This window comes from Saccopteryx bilineata, chromosome 2, assembly GCF_036850765.1.
Source record: "Saccopteryx bilineata isolate mSacBil1 chromosome 2, mSacBil1_pri_phased_curated, whole genome shotgun sequence".
Lineage (NCBI taxonomy): Eukaryota > Metazoa > Chordata > Mammalia > Chiroptera > Emballonuridae > Saccopteryx > Saccopteryx bilineata.
The window spans coordinates 113,383,770-113,402,753 of NC_089491.1; the positions used below are offsets into that span (position 1 = coordinate 113,383,770).

Here is an 18,984-nt window from a genome sequence, read left to right on the forward strand (position 1 = left end):
AAATAACATCAAATGGATAGATGTACTCTGATGTAAACATTCCTGCTTAATGTTTTGGGTGGGAAGTGTTAGAAAACACACATGCATACATTGAACATTTTTTTTCATTGAACATTTTTATTAATCGTATAGTTGAATCAATGAGTTTACTAGATTGTAACAATTTTAATGCTTTGCTCAAAAAGTAGAAAATAATCAGTTTATTTTCCTTTGAGAATATGTTTAAGAGCATTGTATACAGATTGAGTTAAAAGCAGAATTTGTTAAGCTATTTATGACATATCTTGTTTTGAGGGTTGGAGTTGCTTGGCATTTGGCTTAACTTATTTTGTGTGTGTTTGTGTGTATGTATACATTTTATATACACACAGTCAATATTTAGGCTTTTAATATGAGTCTAGTAACAAGCATGATAACCACCTGAGTTTGGAAATACAAATTTTTGGTATATTTTACTAATGCACTTGTATATTCAGTTTTGAAAATTACCCTTTTTTAAATGTTTTTTTAAAATTATTGATTTTAGAGAGAGAGGAAGAGGGAGGGGAGAGAGAGAAGGGAGGGACAGGAGCATTGATTTGTTCCTGTGTATGCCCTGACCGGGGTTCAAACCAGCAAACTTTTCTACTTTTTTCTTTAAATTTTTTAATTGTTTATTTAGTTCTAGGTTAAGCATATTATATAAAAAGTGAAGATGCCTAGAGATTTTCCAGCATGTCTTGTATTGGTTTGTTAATTGTTATAGCTTGGTTGATATTGATATTGAATAAATATATTTATTTAACATGAAGTATAAGGTTAGAGTGACTTGCGTTCAGTATTTTGTTGTTTTAAAAGAGTAAAGCCATGAAAACAAAGGAATTCTTGGGGTGTACTGTTGCTCAGTTAGGTAAAACCTCATAAGTTAAATATTTATTATACCAGAGTTTAGTCCTTACTAAACTAGACTAGTGTCTAAGAGTAAATTTATAAACTAGAGATTTGTTATGAGGGTTTAGCAATCATTTGTTAATTTGACACAATTATCTGGTTTAATATATAGAAATAATAACTGAGTTGAAGAATACAAACATGAGATTCTGATATACAATATAGAAAATTGAATGTACTATCTTTGTAAAATCAAATATGTGCATTGCAATTTTCAGAATTGGTGATAAATGCTTTCTGGAGAATGCTTGTTTTTTTCTCCGTGCTCTCTTACAATCACTTGTCTTTTTATGATGCAGTCTGAATTTTTAGAGGAGAGAGGTCCATGATCTATCACTTTGATGTTGCTGGAGGACAGTATTTGATTTCCTTGTACATATTTTTGTATTGTAACTATGCACTAAACTAAGAGTTTCTTTAAGATATTTTTTCCTGTGATTTAAGGTGCTGGGAGTTTTGCCATTGTTGCTGATTCCGTTACTGAATTAGCTAAGGCAAGCTGACTCATCTGCTGGGTTTAACATCTGTAGGTGTGTGTTTATATCCTAGGGCAGAGATTATGGGCACACTCTGACTTAATTGTGTAAATTTCATCACCAGGGTTTCTGGGTATAAATAGATTCCAAAGTTGTAGATGACTGTAGGATTGAATTAAGGCAGAGTTATGTTTTATATCTATTTTCATTTTAGCTTTTTCTTGTTTTATTTTAGCAAGCTGTTTTATCAGTGTTTGCTAAGTACACACAATTGTTGATTGATAGATGGTAGGTGAAGATATAGATACAGATATATAGATTCTTATATTTCTGTTCCTAAAAGCTAAAATGTGTAACTGAAAGTGACTTTGTTAAATTCATTGTGAAGTATGATGTTAAAGTGGGTGATTTTTTCTAGGTCTGGAAGGGGTGTCTGAGGTTTATGTTGTCGTCTTTCAATGACACTCACTGCAGACCTAGATGCTGTTGGGAGAATATTTGTGTTTATAGATGTATGCTGTTATTTTTAGGTGAGACTTTGGGCATCACAAATAATAAAACACCATTAATTTTATTTTTAGGAGTTGGAAGTTCTTGTATGTATTCTAGAAATTCTGCCTTTATAAGAGAGTATTTGGCAGGACATTAGTGGTATCATTAGGATTAAGAAGGAAAATGTAAACTGCCCTCAGTAGTGCAAACTGGCCCTTCGTGAAATCGTGTGAGCCTGCTTTCTCGCCTGTCTCCTATTGTTCTCCCATCAAGTCCCTGTATTTCAATGATCTTCTGGAACAGGCCGTGTTCTTTCAGACTTCAGTGTTTTTGCATGTCGTCTTCTTGTTCTGGATTGCCCTTGCCTAGCAACCTCCCATCAGCCTTTCAGGACTCAAGGTAGAGGTCACCTTTCTTAGGTAGCCTCTCTCGTCACTTCTCTCTTTCCTTCTGCTCTGAGTTAAATGTTCTGTGGTGCTGGCGCATGGGTCAGCATCTGCCATGTATAATATTAATTTTCTTGTCTGTCTCCATCACTGAACAGTAAGCTCCTTGGACTCAGGGAATAGATATCTTTTTTTTTTTCCTTTTTTTTTTCTTTTTCTGAAGCTGGAAACGGGGAGTGACAGTCAGACAGACTCCCGCATGCGCCCGACCGGGATCCACCCAGCACGCCCACCAGGGGCTACGCTCTGCCCACCAGGGGGCGATGCTCTGCCCCTCCCGGGTGTCGCTCTGCCGCGACCAGAGCCACTCTAGCGCCTGGGGCAGAGGCCAAGGAGCCATCCCCAGCACCCGGGCCATCTTTGCTCCAATGGAGCCTTGGCTGCGGGAGGGGAAGAGACAGACAGAGAGGAAGGAGGGGGTGGGGGTGGAGAAGCAAATGGGCGCTTCCCCTATGTGCCCTGGCCGGGAATCGAACCCGGGTCCCCCCGCACGCCAGGCCAACGCTCTACCGCTGAGCCAACCGGCCAGGGCCGGGAATAGATATCTTTATTTCTAGCATTTAACTCAATGCCTGGCAGAGTCAGTGCTCAGAAAATACTTGTTGAATGCTTCAATGTGTGGATGAAGAAATGAATGAACTCATTTTTTATTTTCCTTAATATTCATAGCTTTTACAAGTCATTTTTATACTAAGTAACCTTTTGTTATTTCAAACAACTATGTCTGAAACAAAGAAATATTACTTTGTTAATATAATATTTTATATTTACCTATAGGAAAGTGAATTGATGGCCATTTAAATACATGTAAGCATGTCCTTAGTCTTTCTTGATCATCCTAGTTCTACTCATCTCTTAGAAGGAAAACAAGAATGAGAGGAATATCATTTAAATTACAATATAAGGAGTTTAGATTAGACAGAATTTCCAGAAAGTAAAGCATCAGATATTAAAGTGATTTGTAAGTAATATAATTGGTTTTTTAATTTCTTTTGAGAGTTAATAAAGGTGGATGGTTATGAATTGCATACTTAAAAGTTGCCATCAGTAGACTAAAAACCTAAAGGAAAAAAAATCTACTTAGTAATATATAGCTACAACCAAAGTCATGGATAGGTACTTAAAGATAGTTGGATACTTTTGTTTTTGTATGTATATTTGTATTTTAAATTTTTAGCTAACAAGGAAACTATATTGCACGTTTCCTTTTCACAGAATGGCTCTGGTTTAGGTGACTAGCAGAAAGTACTGAGAAATCTCCCTCCTTAGCTTTTTTTCTTTTTCTTTTTCTTTTTTTAAATTCCTCTTTTTTAGAATAATATAAATAGTAAAAAAATCCTTAGCAGTATTAAGAATAAGCCCAAAACTAATGTGTGTCAATAAAAAAAAGACCTACCTAGTAGCTTAAAAACAGTGCAGCCAGACCATTGGTGCAAAGAACAGGTTTTTTGTATGAATGCCAGTCTCTTGATTTTTTAAAAATACTTTTATTTTTTAAAGTAGTTATTTTATTGATTTGAGAAAGAGATAGGAAGACAGAGAGACGGAGAGAGGAACATTGAGCTGTTCCTGCACGTGCCCTGACTGGATATCGAACTGGCAAGCTCTAGACTTCGAGATGATGCTCTAACCAACTGAACTATCCAACTAGGGTTTGATTGTTTTAATGTAATTAAATATGGCGGTTAGCTGTGCCCAAAATTTAGAGTTATGTTGCTAAGCTTCTAACTATAGGTATTTTGTTCTGGCTATATTTGAACAGAACTACTGTAGTATAGGCCAGTTCACCCTCAGTGCTAGGGAACCGACAGAGCAAATAAACCTTCCTGAGCACCAAATTTATAATCACACTGATGAATAGAGTTCAGTGTTCTCGCTGCTTGTCAGTCTGCAAAAATTATATTGGAATAATTTAGGATAGTTTTACTAAATTTATTAATGTAACTCTTGTTATGAGGATGGTGTTAAGTTTTAGGATTCTGTGCTTATAGTGCAAAAGGCTTCTCTGTGATACAAGAGAGGATTTTACTGGTAGTGATGATATAATAATGCCTTGTTTTTATTTTTAAAGATTTATTTACTGATTTTAGAGAGAGAGGAGAAAGATGGGTGGAATGAAAAGTATGTTGCTTCACTTATGTAATTCATTGATTGTTTGTTGTATATGCTTTGACCAGGGTTTTGAACTGGTGAACTCAGCATTCTGGGTCGATGCTTTATCCACTGCACCACCATAGGCCAGGGACATTATTATTTATTTTTGTGAACCATCACAAAGAAGCTTAAGGCATACAGAAGACAAATAGCAGAATAACAGCTGTTTCTCCAGTTCAGTAATTACTTTGAATGTAAATAGATTAAACTCTCCAATCAAAAGAGAAATTAGCATGTATAAAAATATCTATATACAAGAGAATCATGAGGATCAGAGAAACAAGTAGTTATCATGTGCAAATAGTAACTAAGAGAAGGCAGGGTTGATTATACTAATATCAAACAAGGTAGACTTTCAATTTTACAAAGTTAAAAGAGATGATGAACATTATATATTAATAAAATAATTATCAGAGCAAGAAAATTGTAAACACTGTCCCTAATGATAGATCATCAAAATATACAAAGCAAAAACTGACAGAATTAAAAGGAGAAATAGTCAATTCTATAATAATAGTTGGGAGACTAATACCGTATTCACAATAATGGATAGACTAACTAGACAGAACACTCTACCCCATAGTAATAGCATAAACATTTTTCTGCAGTGGACATGGGACATTCTCCAGAATAGACTGTATGTTGGGCACAAATTTAGTCTATAGATTTTAAAAGATATCATACAGCATATCTTCTTTAACCTTAAGGGGATGAAGTTAGAAATGAACAACTGAAGGAAAACTGGAAAATTCACAAAATTGTGGAAATTTAAAAACACACTTTTAAACAATCAGTGGACCAAAGATGAAAGCACAAGGGAAATTAGATAATACTTAAGAGATAAATGAAAATGAAAACACAGCATGCCAGCCTAACTGGTGGTAGTGCAGTAGATGAAGTATCAACACCGAATGCTGAGATAGCAGGTTCGAACCCCTGAGGTCACTGGCCCTGAGGACAGGCTCTTCAGTGTGGGGTCACTGACTTGAGCAGGGAAATCATCCACAAGATCCCAAAGCTCACCAGCTTGAGCCCAGAAGGGTCACTGGTGCAAAAGGTCCATGGTCCCTGGCTTGAACAAGGGGACACTGACTCGCCCCAGACAAGACATGTGCAAGAAGCTCAATATACAACTAAAGTGAAAGCAGCTATGAGTTGATGCTTCTCACTCTCTCTCTCTCCCTTTCTCTCTCTGACTGACTCACTCTCTCTCTCAAAAAAAAAAAAAAACCCACAAAAAAAGAAAAACAAAGAAAAGCTAAAACTACAGGACATGAATAAAACAGTGCTAAAGGGAATTCATAGTTATAAATGCTTACATTAAAAACAAGGGTCTGACCAGGTGGTGGTGCAATGGATAGAGTGTCAGACCGGGACGCGGAGAACCCAACCTCGAGACCCCGAGGTTGCCAGTTTGAGCGTGGGCTCATCTGGTTTTAGCAAGGGGTCATTGGCTTGAGCAAGGGGTCACTCTGTCTGCTGTAGCCCCATTGTCAAGCCACATATGAAAAAGCAATCAATGAACAACTGAAGTGCCCCAACGAAGAATTGATGCTTCCATTTCTCTCCCTTCCTGTCTGTCTGTCCCTGTCTGTCCCTCTCTCTGACTCCGTCTCTGTCAAACCTCCCCCCCCAAAAAAAAACCCAAGGAAGACAAGAAACCAAGAACTTAATTATAACTTAAGTAACTAGGAAAAGAATAACAAATTAAAACCAAAGCTAGCAGAAAGGAAGGAAATAAAGTTTAGAAACAAAGATAAATTAAATAGAGTATAGAAAGACAAGAATAAATTAATGCAGCCAAAATTGGTTCTTTGAAAAAGTCAACAAAGTTGACAAATATTGGCTAGTTGGATTCAGAAATCAAGAGGAAAGACTCAAATTACTTAAGTCAGAAATGAAAGTGGGGACATCATTACTGATTCTGCCAAAGTAAAAAAGATTGTAAGTCAGTGATACAAACAATTGTACACCAACAAATTAGGTAACCTAGATGAAAGGGATGAATTTTTAGAAACACAGAACCTACCAAGACTAAATCACAAAGTAATAGAAAATCTTAGTATACCTATAACTTGTAAAGAGATTGAACCAGTAATCAGAAGTCTCCTGCCTACAAAAAGGCCCTGTTTCACTGGTGAATTCTTCCAAACATTTAAAGAACAACTAATATCATCAATTCTCAAACTTTTCCAAAATATTGAAGATGAGAAAACACGTCCTAATTCATTCTATGAAGCCAGCATTACCCTGATACCAAAACCAGACAAAGACACTACAAGAAAACTACAGATCACTGTCCCTTATGAACATTGATTAAAAAATCCTCTACAAAATATTAGCAAACTGAAATCAGCCATGTATTGAAAGGATTATACACCATGACAAAGTGGAATTTATTCTTAGAATGCAAGGATGGTATGACATACAAAAATCAGTCACTATAATACACCATATTAACAGAAGGAAGATAAAAATCATACAATCTCAATTATTGCATAAAAAACATTTGACAAAATTTAGCGCCTTTTAAAATAATAAAAACATTAAAAAGCTAAGAATAGAAGAAAACTTTCCTTCACATAATAAAAGCCATATATGAAAATCCAACTGTGAACATCATATGCAATAGAGAAAGACTGAGAGCTTTTCCTCTAAAATCAGGAACAAGATAAGGAGGTCCACTTTCACCACTTTTATTCAACATAGCACTGGAAGTTCTAGTGAGTGCAATTAGGCAAGAAAAAAGAAATAGAAGGCATCCAAACTACAAAGGAATAAATAAAATTATCTTTGTAGATGATAAGATCTTATATGTAGGAAACCCTAAAGATTCCACAAAAAAAGACTTAGAACTAATAAGTGAATTCAGAAAAGTAGCAGGATACAAATTCAACATGCAAAAATTAGTTGCATTTCAATACACAAATAATGAACAACCTAAGAAGGAAATTACAAAAACAACTTTATATACAGTAACATCAAAAAGAATAAGATACTAAGGAATTAAGTTAACCAAGGAGGTAAAACCCTTGTATAAAGTGAAACTATAAAACATTGCTGAAAGAGCCCTGGCCGGTTGGCTCAGTGGTAGAGCATCAGCCTGGCGTGCAGGAGTCCCGGGTTCAATTCTTGGCCAGGGCACACAGGAGAAGCGCCCATCTGCTTCTCCACCCGCCCCCCTCTCCTTCCTCTCTGTCTCTCTCTTCCCCTCCCACAGCCGAGGCTCCATTGGAGCAAAGGTGGCCCGGGCGCTGGGGATGGCTCCATGGCCTCTGCCTCAGGTGCTAGAATGGCTCTGGTTGCAACAGAGCAACGCCCCAGATGGACAGAGCATCGCCCCCTGGTGGGCATGCTGGGTGGATCCGGTCGGGCACATGCGGGAACCTGTCTGATTGCTTCCCCGTTTCCAACTTCAGAAAAAAATACAAACAAACAAAAAACCCCACAAAACATTGCTGAAAGAAATTAAAGAAGAAATTAAAACTAAAACATTCTGCATTCATGGATTACAAGATGTAATAATGTTAAAATGTCAGTGCTATCCAAAGAGATCTGTAGGTTCAGTGCACTCCTGATCAAAATCCCACTGATTATTTTTTCAAAAATAGAAAAACCTACCCTAAAATTCATGTGGAATTTCAAGGAACCTTGTGTAGCCAAAACAACCTTGAAAAAGAAGAGCAAAATGGGACAACTTACACTTCGGATTTCAAGCTTACTGCAAAGCTAGAATAATCAAAAAAGTGTAATACTGGCGTAAAGATAGACATAGATCAATGGAATAGAATAGAGAACCCAGAACTAAGCTCTCATATGACCAAAACCCTCATGATTAAATAAGTTTTGACAGTGGTGTCAAGACAGTTCAATGGACAAAGGCAGTCTTTCCAAAAAATTGTACTTAGAAAACTGGTTATCCACAACAAAAGAATGAATTTGACCCTTAGCTAACACCATATTCAGAGATTAACTCAGAATAAATCAAAGATGTAAATATAAGGCATGAAACAATAAAATTCTTAGAAGAAGACATAGGACTAAAGCTTCACAACATTGGATTTGGCTGCTTTTTTGAATATGACACTAAAAGCACAGGCAGCAAAAGCAAAAATAGACAAATTGGACTTTTAAAACTCAACCACAGGAAAACAACCTGATTCAAAAGCAGGCCAAGATCTTATATAGACATATCTCCAGAGAAGATAAACAAATGACCAATAAGCACTGGAAAGATGCTCAACATCACTAATCATTGCAGAAAAAGCAAATCAAAACTATAGTGAGATACCGCCTTGCAGCCATTAGGATGGCTGTTACCAAACCAAACCAAACAAAACAAATGTTAATGAGGACGTGAAGAAATTGGGATCTTTTTGCATTGCTGGTAGGAATGAAAATAGTGTAGCCACTGCCAAAATTAGTATGGTCGTTTCTCAAAAAAATTTATCAATGGAATTACCATATGGTTTAATTAATAGGGTAACCCAAAAGCAATACTACTGGGTCTATATCCAAAAGAATTGAAAACAGGGTCTCCAAGACATACTTATACATCCATGTTTTTTGTTTTCTTTTTTTGTATTTTTCTGAAGCTGGAAATGGAGAGAGACAGTCAGACAGACTCCCGCATGCGCCCGACCGGGATCCACCCGGCACGCCCACCAGGGGCAATGCTCTGCCCCTCCGGGGCGTCGCTCTGCCGCGACCAGAGCCACTCCAGCGCCCGGGCCATCTTCGCTCCAATGGAGCCTTGGCTGCGGGAGGGGAAGAGAGAGACAGAGAGGAAGGAGGGGGAGGAGGTGGAGAAGCAAATGGGTGCTTCTCCTATGTGCCCTGGCCGGGAATCGAACCCGGGTCCCCCGCACGCCAGGCCAACACTCTACCGCTGAGCCAACCGGCCAGGGCTACATCCATGTTTTTAACAACATTATTAACAACAGCCAAAGGGTGGATAAATTTCCAACAACAGATGAATGGATAGGCAAAATTTGGTATATATGTACAATGTAACATTATTCAGCCTTGGAAAGGAAAGAAATTCTGACATATGCTACAACATGAATGAACTTTAAAGACATTAAGCTAAGTTAAATAAGGCAGGCCCAAAAGATAAATATCGTATGATCTCACTTATACGAGGTGTCTAGAGTAGTCAAACTAATACAAACCAAAAGTAGAGTGGTGGTTACCAGGATTTGGGGAGAGGGGAGTGGGTTGTTTACTGGGTAGAGTTTCAATTGTGCAAGATGAAGTAGTTCTGGACATTGGTTACCCAACAGTATTGAACACATTTAACAGTACTGAAATGTATACTTAGAAGTGGGAAAGATGGCAAATTTTATGTTAATGTGTATATTACTAATATAAAATAAGTGGGAAAAAGATCCGAAGGTAGGACAGAATAAAAAGTTTACATAGAATCTATTCAAAGCTTTTAAATATTTTTCAAGAGCTTTATAGGATGATACACTGCTTATTTAATATTTTAAATTTCAAGACTTAGGCCTTTTTCTTGCTATAAGGTATAGACAGATCACTCTCATTCTCTTAATTATATTTACAGTGATTAAATTTATTTCAGGATGGGGGTTGTGGGATGCTTATAAGTGGTATAAATAAAGAGGAAAAGATTTTCCTCAGTTGATTGGCTAAACTTTCTTAAAAGAGAGAGATGGAAAAACAAACAGAATATGTATTCACATAAAAGCAATGGAATACAAGCCAGAGACAGAGCATGATGTGTGGTAAGTTTCTGGAGAAAGGAAGGAAGAGGCACTGGGTTGCTTCCCACTCTAATATGGGTGTAGCAGCACCGTATAAGGGGCGCGAGCAAACATCTGGCTGGACTTGCAGATTTTATGTGCGGGTTTGAAACCTAGAGTTGAAATTTTTGATTGATTATGGGTTCATGGTTTTAGAAATCTTCATTTTGGATATCATTTGTTAACTCTAGATAATATATACATTAAAATGAGACTATTAGCAAAACCTCTAATATAATGCCTGATATAGTTTAGCAGTAAATGGTAGTACCCATGGTTGAGTGAGTTTAATTTTTTTGTGTGCTGTAAAAAGTAAATAAATTTACCAGAAAAATTTCAAGACTATGTTGATATCTCTTGAAACTCTAGATTGTAATTGATTGCTATGACTTACGTTGTCCTGTCACTCCATGGCGTGTTTGTTCTTACGGAATTTTTAGTGATAACTGACTCTGATTTGGTTCTGGTGATCTGGTAGAATAGGAAGATACAGAGGGGGATTCTAGAGCGAGTCAAGTCTTTGAAAGGGTGATGGGAGGTTTAAGAAAAGTCACTGGAGTGGAGAATTAGCCTGCCACTGGCTATAAAGAGGTTTTAGAGCTGGAAAGGAATCTTGGAGGTAATTTAGTCTAACTTTTCATTTCAGGCTGAGGAGAAAAGTTACAGAGAAGTGGGTTATCCAAAGTCATAGCTATAGTGGAGAAGCCAGAATATCATAGAGCTCAGACTACTATATTCTTACTTTTTCTTTTGAAAAGGCCATATTAATAATATCTACTCATCATATTAATTTAAAATATATATCTTATATATTAAATGATTTTTAATCAAATTTTGGACATTTGAGTTTAAATTTGAACTAACAGTGCTGCCGGAAGTCTCATAAAGAAAATTATGATGATGATGATGATGATGATGGTTTTTTTATTACATGAGAGGCGGGGAGGCAGAGAGACAGACTCCTGTATGCACTCTGATAAGGATCTATCCGGCAAACCCCCTACCAGGCGATGCTCTGCCCAACTGGGGCCATTGCTCCGTTGCTCGGCAACTGAGCTACACATTTTAGTGCCTGAGGCAAGGCCATGGAGCCATCATCAGTGCCCAGGGCCAACTCACTCAGACCAATTGAGCCTTGGCTGCGGGAGGGGAAGAGAGAGAGAGAGAGAGAGAGAGAGAGAGAGAGAGAAAGAGAGAGAGAGAGAAGGGGAGAGGGAAGAGTGGAGAAGCAGATGGTTGCTTCTCCTGTGTGTGCTAATGAGGAATCGAGCCCAGAACATCCATATGCCAGACTGACTCTCTACGACTCTACCAGCAAACCAGCCAGGGCCAGTAAAATTATTTTAAAAGAAGAAATTCTTGACTTTTTTTAGGTTAAGTCATCAAATAAAGAAAACATGGTATTTTGAAGTATGATTAAACTCCTGGTGCTGCAGCAGAGGCTAAGAATATTAATGGCCAGATCTAGGTAAGTTGAAGTTTACCTTAAAAAAATCATTAAGTCCACAAATTTGGAAATGGGGAGGCAGTCAGACAGACTCCCACATGTGCCTGACCACCAGGGGGCAATGCTCTGCCCATCTGGGGCATTGCTCTGTTACAACCAGAGCCATTCGGCAGAGGCCATAAAGCCATCCCCAGCGCCCGGGCCAACTTTGCTCCAATGGAGCCTCGGCTGCGGGAGGGGAAGAGAAAGACAGAGAGGAAGGAGAGGGGGAGGGGTGGAGAAGCAGATGGGCGCTTCTCCTGTGTGCCCTGGCTGAGAATCGAACCCGGGACTCCTGCACGCAAGGCTGATGCTCTACCACTGAGCCAACTGGCCAGGGCCACACAAATTATATTTTTAAAGCAAGATATTTTGATAATTCTTCATTTTAATTATTTCTTTACAGTTTACTTTCAATACTATTTTGTATTGGTTTCAGGTGCACAGCATAGTGGTTATATAGTCATACACTTTATAAAGTGACCCTTCAGATATTTCCAGTATCCAACTGGCACCAAAAATAGTTATTACAATATTATTGGCTATATACCCTATGCTATACTTTACATTGTGCTTCTTCATCCTTTTACCTCTTTCTCCCAATCCCCCATACCCCTTCTCTCTGGCAATCACCAGTCTGCTCTCTGTGTTTATGAGTCTGTTTCAATTTTATTTGTTCACTTATTTTGTTCTTTAGATTTCATATATAAGTGAAATCACATGGTATTTATCATTCTCTGACTTATTTCACTGAGCATAATACTCTGTAGGTCCATCCATGTTTCTGCAAATGTTAAGATTTTATTCCTTTTTATGGCCAAGTAATTTTTTCTTCAGTGAGAGGAGAGAAGGGAGAGAGACAAATTACCACATGCACCCTGACCAGGATTCACCTGGCAAACCCACTAGGGGGTGATGCTCTGCCCATCTGGGGCATTGCTCAGCAACCAAGCTCATCTTAGCACCTGAGGAAGAGGCTATGGAGCCATCATCAACACCCAGGAACAACTCGCTCCAACCAAGCCATGGCTGCAGGAGAAGGAAGAAATGTGAGAGGGAAGGGTGGAGAAGCAAATGAGTGCTTCTGTGTGCCCTGACCGGGAATCGAACCCAGGACATCCACACGCTGGGCTGACACTCTACCACTGAGCCAACTGGCCAACGCGTGGCCAAGCAATTTTCCATTGTATATATGTACCACAGGTTTTTTTGTTTGTTTTGAGAAAGAGAGTGAAGGATGGAAGGCAGAAGGGAGAGAGATGAGAGGCATCAATTTATAGTTGCATCACTTCAGTTATTCATTGATGTTTCTCATATGTGCCTTAATGGGTGGGGAGCCTCAAACCGAGCCACTGACCCTTGCTTAAACCAGCGACCATGGAATCATGGAATCATGGAATCATGTCAGTGATCCCACACTCAAGCTGGAGATGACATGGTCAAGCTGGTGAGCCTCTGCTCAAGCCGGATGAGCCCACACTCAAACTGGTGACCTTAGGGTTTCGAATCTGGGACCTCAGCATCCTAGGTCGATGTTCTGTCCATTGTGCTGCCACTAATCAGGCTAGAGACATGTCTGTTCAGGTCCTCTACCTGTTTTTATTTTTATTTTTAAAGGTTATGTTGTTTTCTTTTTTTTTTACAATGTTTTTATTTTTAATTTATTGCATTGACATGGTTTCAAGTATCTCTGTCCATTTTGAATTGGATTGTTTATCTTTTTGGTGTTGAGTTATATGAGTTCTTTATAGATTTTGGATATTAGCCCCTTATCAGGTGTATCGTGTTCTCTATTTTATTAGGTTGTCTTTTTGTTTTGTTGATGGTTTCCTTTGCTGTGCAAAAATGTTTTAGTTTGATGTAGTCCCATTTGTTTGTTTTTTCTTTTATTATTTCCCTTGCACAAGGTGATATATCAGAAGAAACAATGTTCAAGATTTTACTGCTTATTTTTCTTCTAGGATTTTTATGGTTTCAAGTCTTACATTTAAGTCTTTAATTCATTTTGTGTTTATTTTTGTATGTGGTGTAAGATGGTGGTCTAGTTTCAATTTTTTTTCATGTATCTGTCTGATTTTCTCAGCACCATTTATTAGACTATCTTTACCTCATTGTGTCTTCTTGCCTTCTTTGTCAGATATTAATTGACCATAAAATCGTGGGTTTATTTCTGGGTTTTCTATTGTGTTCCATTGATCTATATGTCTGTTTTTATGTCAGTACCATGATTTTTGTTTGTTTGTTTTCTTGTTTTTTTTTTTTTAATTTTTCTGAAGTGAGAAGTGGGGGGCTGCAGACAGACACCCACATGTGCCCAACTGGGATCCACCCAGCATGCCCACCAAGGGGCGATGCTCAGCCCATCTGGGGCATTGCTCCATTGCAAATGGAGCCATCCTCAGCGCCTGGGCAAACTTTGCTCCCATGGAGCCTCGGCTGTGGGAGGGGAAGAAAGATAGAGAGAGAGAGAGGAGAGGGGGAAGGGTGGAGAAGCAGATGGGCACTTCTCCTGTGTGCCTGGCCGGGAATCAAACCCGGGACTTCCACATACTGGGCCGACGCTCTACCACTGAGCCAACCAGCTAGGGCAGTACCATGATGTTTTGATTACTATGGTCTTGTAGAATAGTTTGATATCAGGTAGCATGATACCTTCAATTTTGTTCTTCTTTCTCAATATTGTTGAAACTTTTCTGGGGGTTTTTTTTTTTTTTGGTTCCATACAAATTTTTAAATTATTTGTTCTTGTTCCCTGAAATGTACCATTGTAGTTTTGATAGGAATTGTGTTTGGTCTGTAGATTGTTTCGTGTGGTATGGATATTTTAATGATGTTATTTTTTCTGTCAATGAACATGGTGTATTTATTGGTATCTTCTTCAGTTTATTTATTTACTGTCATAATTTTTTGAGTATGGGTCTTTTATATTCTTTTTTTTTTTACAGAGACAGAGCGAGAGTCAGAGAGAGGGATAGACAGGGACAGATAGACAGGAATGGAGACAGATGAGAAGCATCAGTCATCAGTTTTTTGTTGTGCATTGTAACACCTTAGTTGTTCATTGATTACTTTCTCATGTGCCTTGACCGTGGGCCTTCAGCAGACTGAGTAACCCCTTGCTTGAGCCAGCGACCTTGGGTTCAAGCTGGTGAGCTTTGCTCAAACCAGATGAGCCTGGGCTCAAGCTGGCGACCTTGGGATCTTGAACCTGGGTCCTCCACATCCCAGTCCGATGCTCTATCCACTGCGCCACCGCCTGGTCAGGCAGTATTTTACTTATTTTTGATGCAATGTAAATGGGATTACTTTTTTAGTTTCTTTTTCTGATAGTTCATTATGGATGTATAAAAATGCTGCCACGCCCTGGCCGGTTGGCTCAGTGGTAGAGCGTCGGCCTGGCGTGCAGGAGTCCCGGATTTGATTCCCGGCCAGGGCACACAGGAGAAGCGCCCATCTGCTTCTCCACCCCTCCCCCTCTCCTTCCTCTCTGTCTCTCTCTTCCCCTCCTGCAGCCAAGGCTCCATTGGAGCAAAGTTGGCCTGGGTGCTGAGGATGGCTCTATGGCCTCTGCCTCAGGCACTAGAATGACTCTGGTTGCAACAGAGCAATGCCCCAGATGGGCAGAGCATCGCCCCCTGGTGGGCATGCGGGTGGATCCCGGTCGGGCGCATGAGGGAGTCTGTCTGACTGCCTCCCCGTTTCCAACTTCAGAAAAATACAAAAAAAAAAAAAATGCTGCCAATTTCTCAATATAAGTTTTGTATCCTGTTTATTTATTTATTTTTTTATTATTATTATTATTTTTCATTTTTCTGAAGCTGGAAACGGGGAGAGACAGTCAGACAGACTCCCGCATGTGCCCGACCGGGATCCACCCGGCACGCCCACCAGGAGACGAGGCTCTGCCCACCAGGGGGCGATGCTCTGCCCCTCCAGGGTCGCTCTGTTGCGACCAGAGCCACTCTAGCGCCTGGGGCAGAGGCCAAGGAGCCATCTCCAGCGCCCGGGCCATCTTTGCTCCAATGGAGCCTCGGCTGCGGGAGGGGAAGAGAGAGACAGAGAGGAAGGAGAGAGGGAGGGATGGAGAAGCAGATGGGCGCTTCTGTGTTCCCTGGCCGGGAATCGAACCTAGGACTTCTGCACACCAGGTCGACGCTTTACCACTGAGCCAAACGGCCAGGGCTATCCTGTTTACTTTATTGAACTCATTTGTCAGATCTAGTAGTTTTTGGTGGTGTCTATAGGGTTCTCTCTGTACATACAATATTCTGTCATCTGCATATAATGAGTTCTACTTTTTTTCTTTCTTATTTGGATGTCTTATTTCTTCTTCTTGTCTGCTTGTTTTGACTAGGACTTCCAGTACTACACTGCGCACAAAAATTCGGGATATATTATAGCTTTATATTCATTTTGAAATATCCCCTAATTTTTTGAGCACTATATTTTAAATAAGAATGGTGACAGTGGACATCCCTGTCTTGTTCTTGATCTTAAGGGAGATACTTTTAGGTTTTGCCCAATCAGTATGTTGGCTGTGGGTTTGTCATATATGAACTTTATTATGTTTAAGATATGTTCCCTCTATTTCCATTTTGTTGAGAGTTTTTTATCATAAATGGGTGCTAGATTTTGTCAAATGCTTTTTCTGCACCTAAAAATCACGTGATTTTTATCCTTCATTTTGTTTATGTAGTGTATCACATTAATTGATTTATGAATATTCTACCAACCTTGCATTCCAGGAATAAATCCCACTTGATCACGGTGTATTATCTTTTTAGTGTATTGCTGCTGGATTTGATTTGCTGATATTTTGTTGAGGATATTTATATCTATGTTCATCAGGGATATTGACCTATAGTTTACTTTCTTTGTAGTGTTTTTATCTGGTTTTGGAATTAGGATAATGCTGTTCTCATAAATGAGCTTGGAAGTCTTCCCTCTTGGACTTTAAGAAGGATTAGTGTTAGTTCTTTTTTCTATGTTTGGTAAAATTCCCCTGTGAAGCCTTCTGGTCCAGGACTTTTGTTTGTTGGGGTTTTCTTAATTATTATTACTGCCTTGATTTTATTAATTGCAATTCCCGTGTTCTAATTTTCTGATTTGTCTTGATTTGGTTTTAGAAGATTGTATGTTTCTAGGAATTTATCCATTGTTTCATATTGTCCAATTTGTATGTATTATTTTCTTATCCTTTGTATTTCTGTGGTTTCAGTTGTTACTTCTCTGTTTTGTTTCTGATTTTATTTATTTGGGTCTTCTCATTTTGTTTTGTTTTTCTTAGTCTGGTCAAAGGTTTATCAGTCTTGCCTGGCCTGTGGTGCTACAGTGGACAGAGCATCGACCTGGAATACTGAGGTAGTGGGTTCAAAACTCTGGGTTTACCCAGTCCAGGCACATAGGACAAGCAATCAATGAACAACTAAAGTGAGGTACCTACGCTCATTCAATAAATCTTAAAAAAAAAAAAAAAAGGTTTATCAGTCTTGTTTATTTTTTCAAAGACCAGCTCTTGGTGACATTGGCTTTTGTATTGTGTTTTAGACTATTTTGTTTATTTTCACTCTGATCTTTATTACTTTCTTCCTTCTACTAAATTTAGGCTTGTTTGTTGTTCTTTTTCTAGTTCTTTTAGGTGTAAGGTTAGATTAGTTAAGATTTTTTCTTGCCTCTTGAGCTAGGCCTGTATTGCTATGAATTTTTCTCTTAGGACTGCTTTCACTGTGTCCCATGGATTTTAGGTGGTTGTATAAGGTCTACCGGAAAGTTCTGTCTGTTTTGGAATAAAACAAAATACAAAATTTTTTTACCATCAATAAACTTTATTAAATAATATAATTGCCATTATTATTAATGATTTCTTGCCAGCGTGAGGGCAATTTGTATATCCCATTTTTGAAAAGTGTTTTATCTTTTGATGTGAAAAATTGAACCAGTACTTGTTTGATATCTTCTTCAGTTTTGAATTTTTTGCCCTTCAAAAAATTTTCTAAGGACGAAAACAAGTGATAGTCGAAAGGTGCTAAGTCCGGGGAATATGGTGGATGCGACAGACATGCTTCTATAGCATTTCTTCCATGTTGAAATTCGTAAAAATTACAGTGGCATAAATGAACTTTATCAGTAGCTATGGGTACACTATCACTTCACACATAAGACTAACCTGAATCAACTTTGTTTTAGTTAATTTGCTACGTCAGTATGTATACATTAAGTGATAAAAATAGAGAGGCACACATGCGCCAAATAAACATGTGCTTATGTGTCAAAAATTGTTGTGATAGAAACGGACAGAACTTTCTGGTAGACCTTATGTATTTATTCTCATTAGTCTCAAAGAAACTTGTTTTCTTCCTTAATCTCATTGTTAATCCATTCTTTGTTTAGTAGCATGTTATTTAGCTTCCATGTGTTTGTGTTTTATCAGTTTTTTTCTTGTGATTTATTTCTGGTTTCATTCCATTGTGGTCAGAGAAGATGCTTGATATGATTTCAATCTTATATTTATTGAGACTAGTTTTGTGTCCTAACATGTGGTCTAATTTAGAATGTGTTCCATGGCCCTGGCCAGTTGTCTCAGAGAATAGAGCATTGGCCCAGTGTATGGATAGTCCCAGGTTTGATCCCCAGTCAGGGCACACAGGAGAAACAGTCATCTGCTTCTCTTCCCCTCCCTCTTCCTCTTCTCCCCCTCTTCCTCTCCTGCAGATTGGTATGATAGCTTGGTTGGTCCCAGTGATAGCTCTCAGGCAATAAAAATAGCTTAGTTGATTTGAGCATCTTCCCAAAATGGGAGCCTGGTTGGGGATCTTGAGGGAGTCTGTCTCATTATCTTCCCTCCTCTCGCTTAAAATAAAAAAAATACTTCCTTGTGCACTTGAAAAGAATATATATATCCTGCTGCTTTGGCATGAAATACTCTGAAAATCTCAATTAAATCCATCTGGTATAGTGTATCATTTAAGACTGCTGTTTTCTTGTTGATTCTGGAAGCTCTATCCATTGATGTCAACCAGAAGTTAAAATTTCCTACTATGACTATATAGCTCTCTCTTAAAAATGTTTTCTTGAATGCAGTCACTTTGCCTGCTGATTTGCTGTCACCTCCTGCCCCTAAATAATAAGGACAAATAGCTTTGATTAAATTAAGACAGTGTTTACTTATTTATTTATTGAAAAATGTGTGGAGTTAGAAGGGAACTTAGTGCTGCAGAAAGTTTTTTATTTAAAAA

General features: G+C 38.5%; 1 protein-coding gene across 4 annotated transcripts in view; it reads left to right on the plus strand.

The window, feature by feature from the left end:
* FRS2 (fibroblast growth factor receptor substrate 2) overlaps positions 1-18,984 on the plus strand; it is a 118,905-nt gene that overhangs the window by 83,959 nt on the left and 15,962 nt on the right. For 3 of the 4 annotated variants that reach the window (XM_066257641.1, XM_066257642.1, XM_066257643.1), the window contains one exon: positions 11,637-11,731. The exons of the other annotated variant lie outside the window; for it this stretch is intronic. The gene's annotated coding sequence lies outside the window, so the exon portion shown is untranslated. The remainder of the gene's footprint in view (positions 1-11,636; positions 11,732-18,984) is intronic. 4 annotated transcript variants of the gene reach the window in all.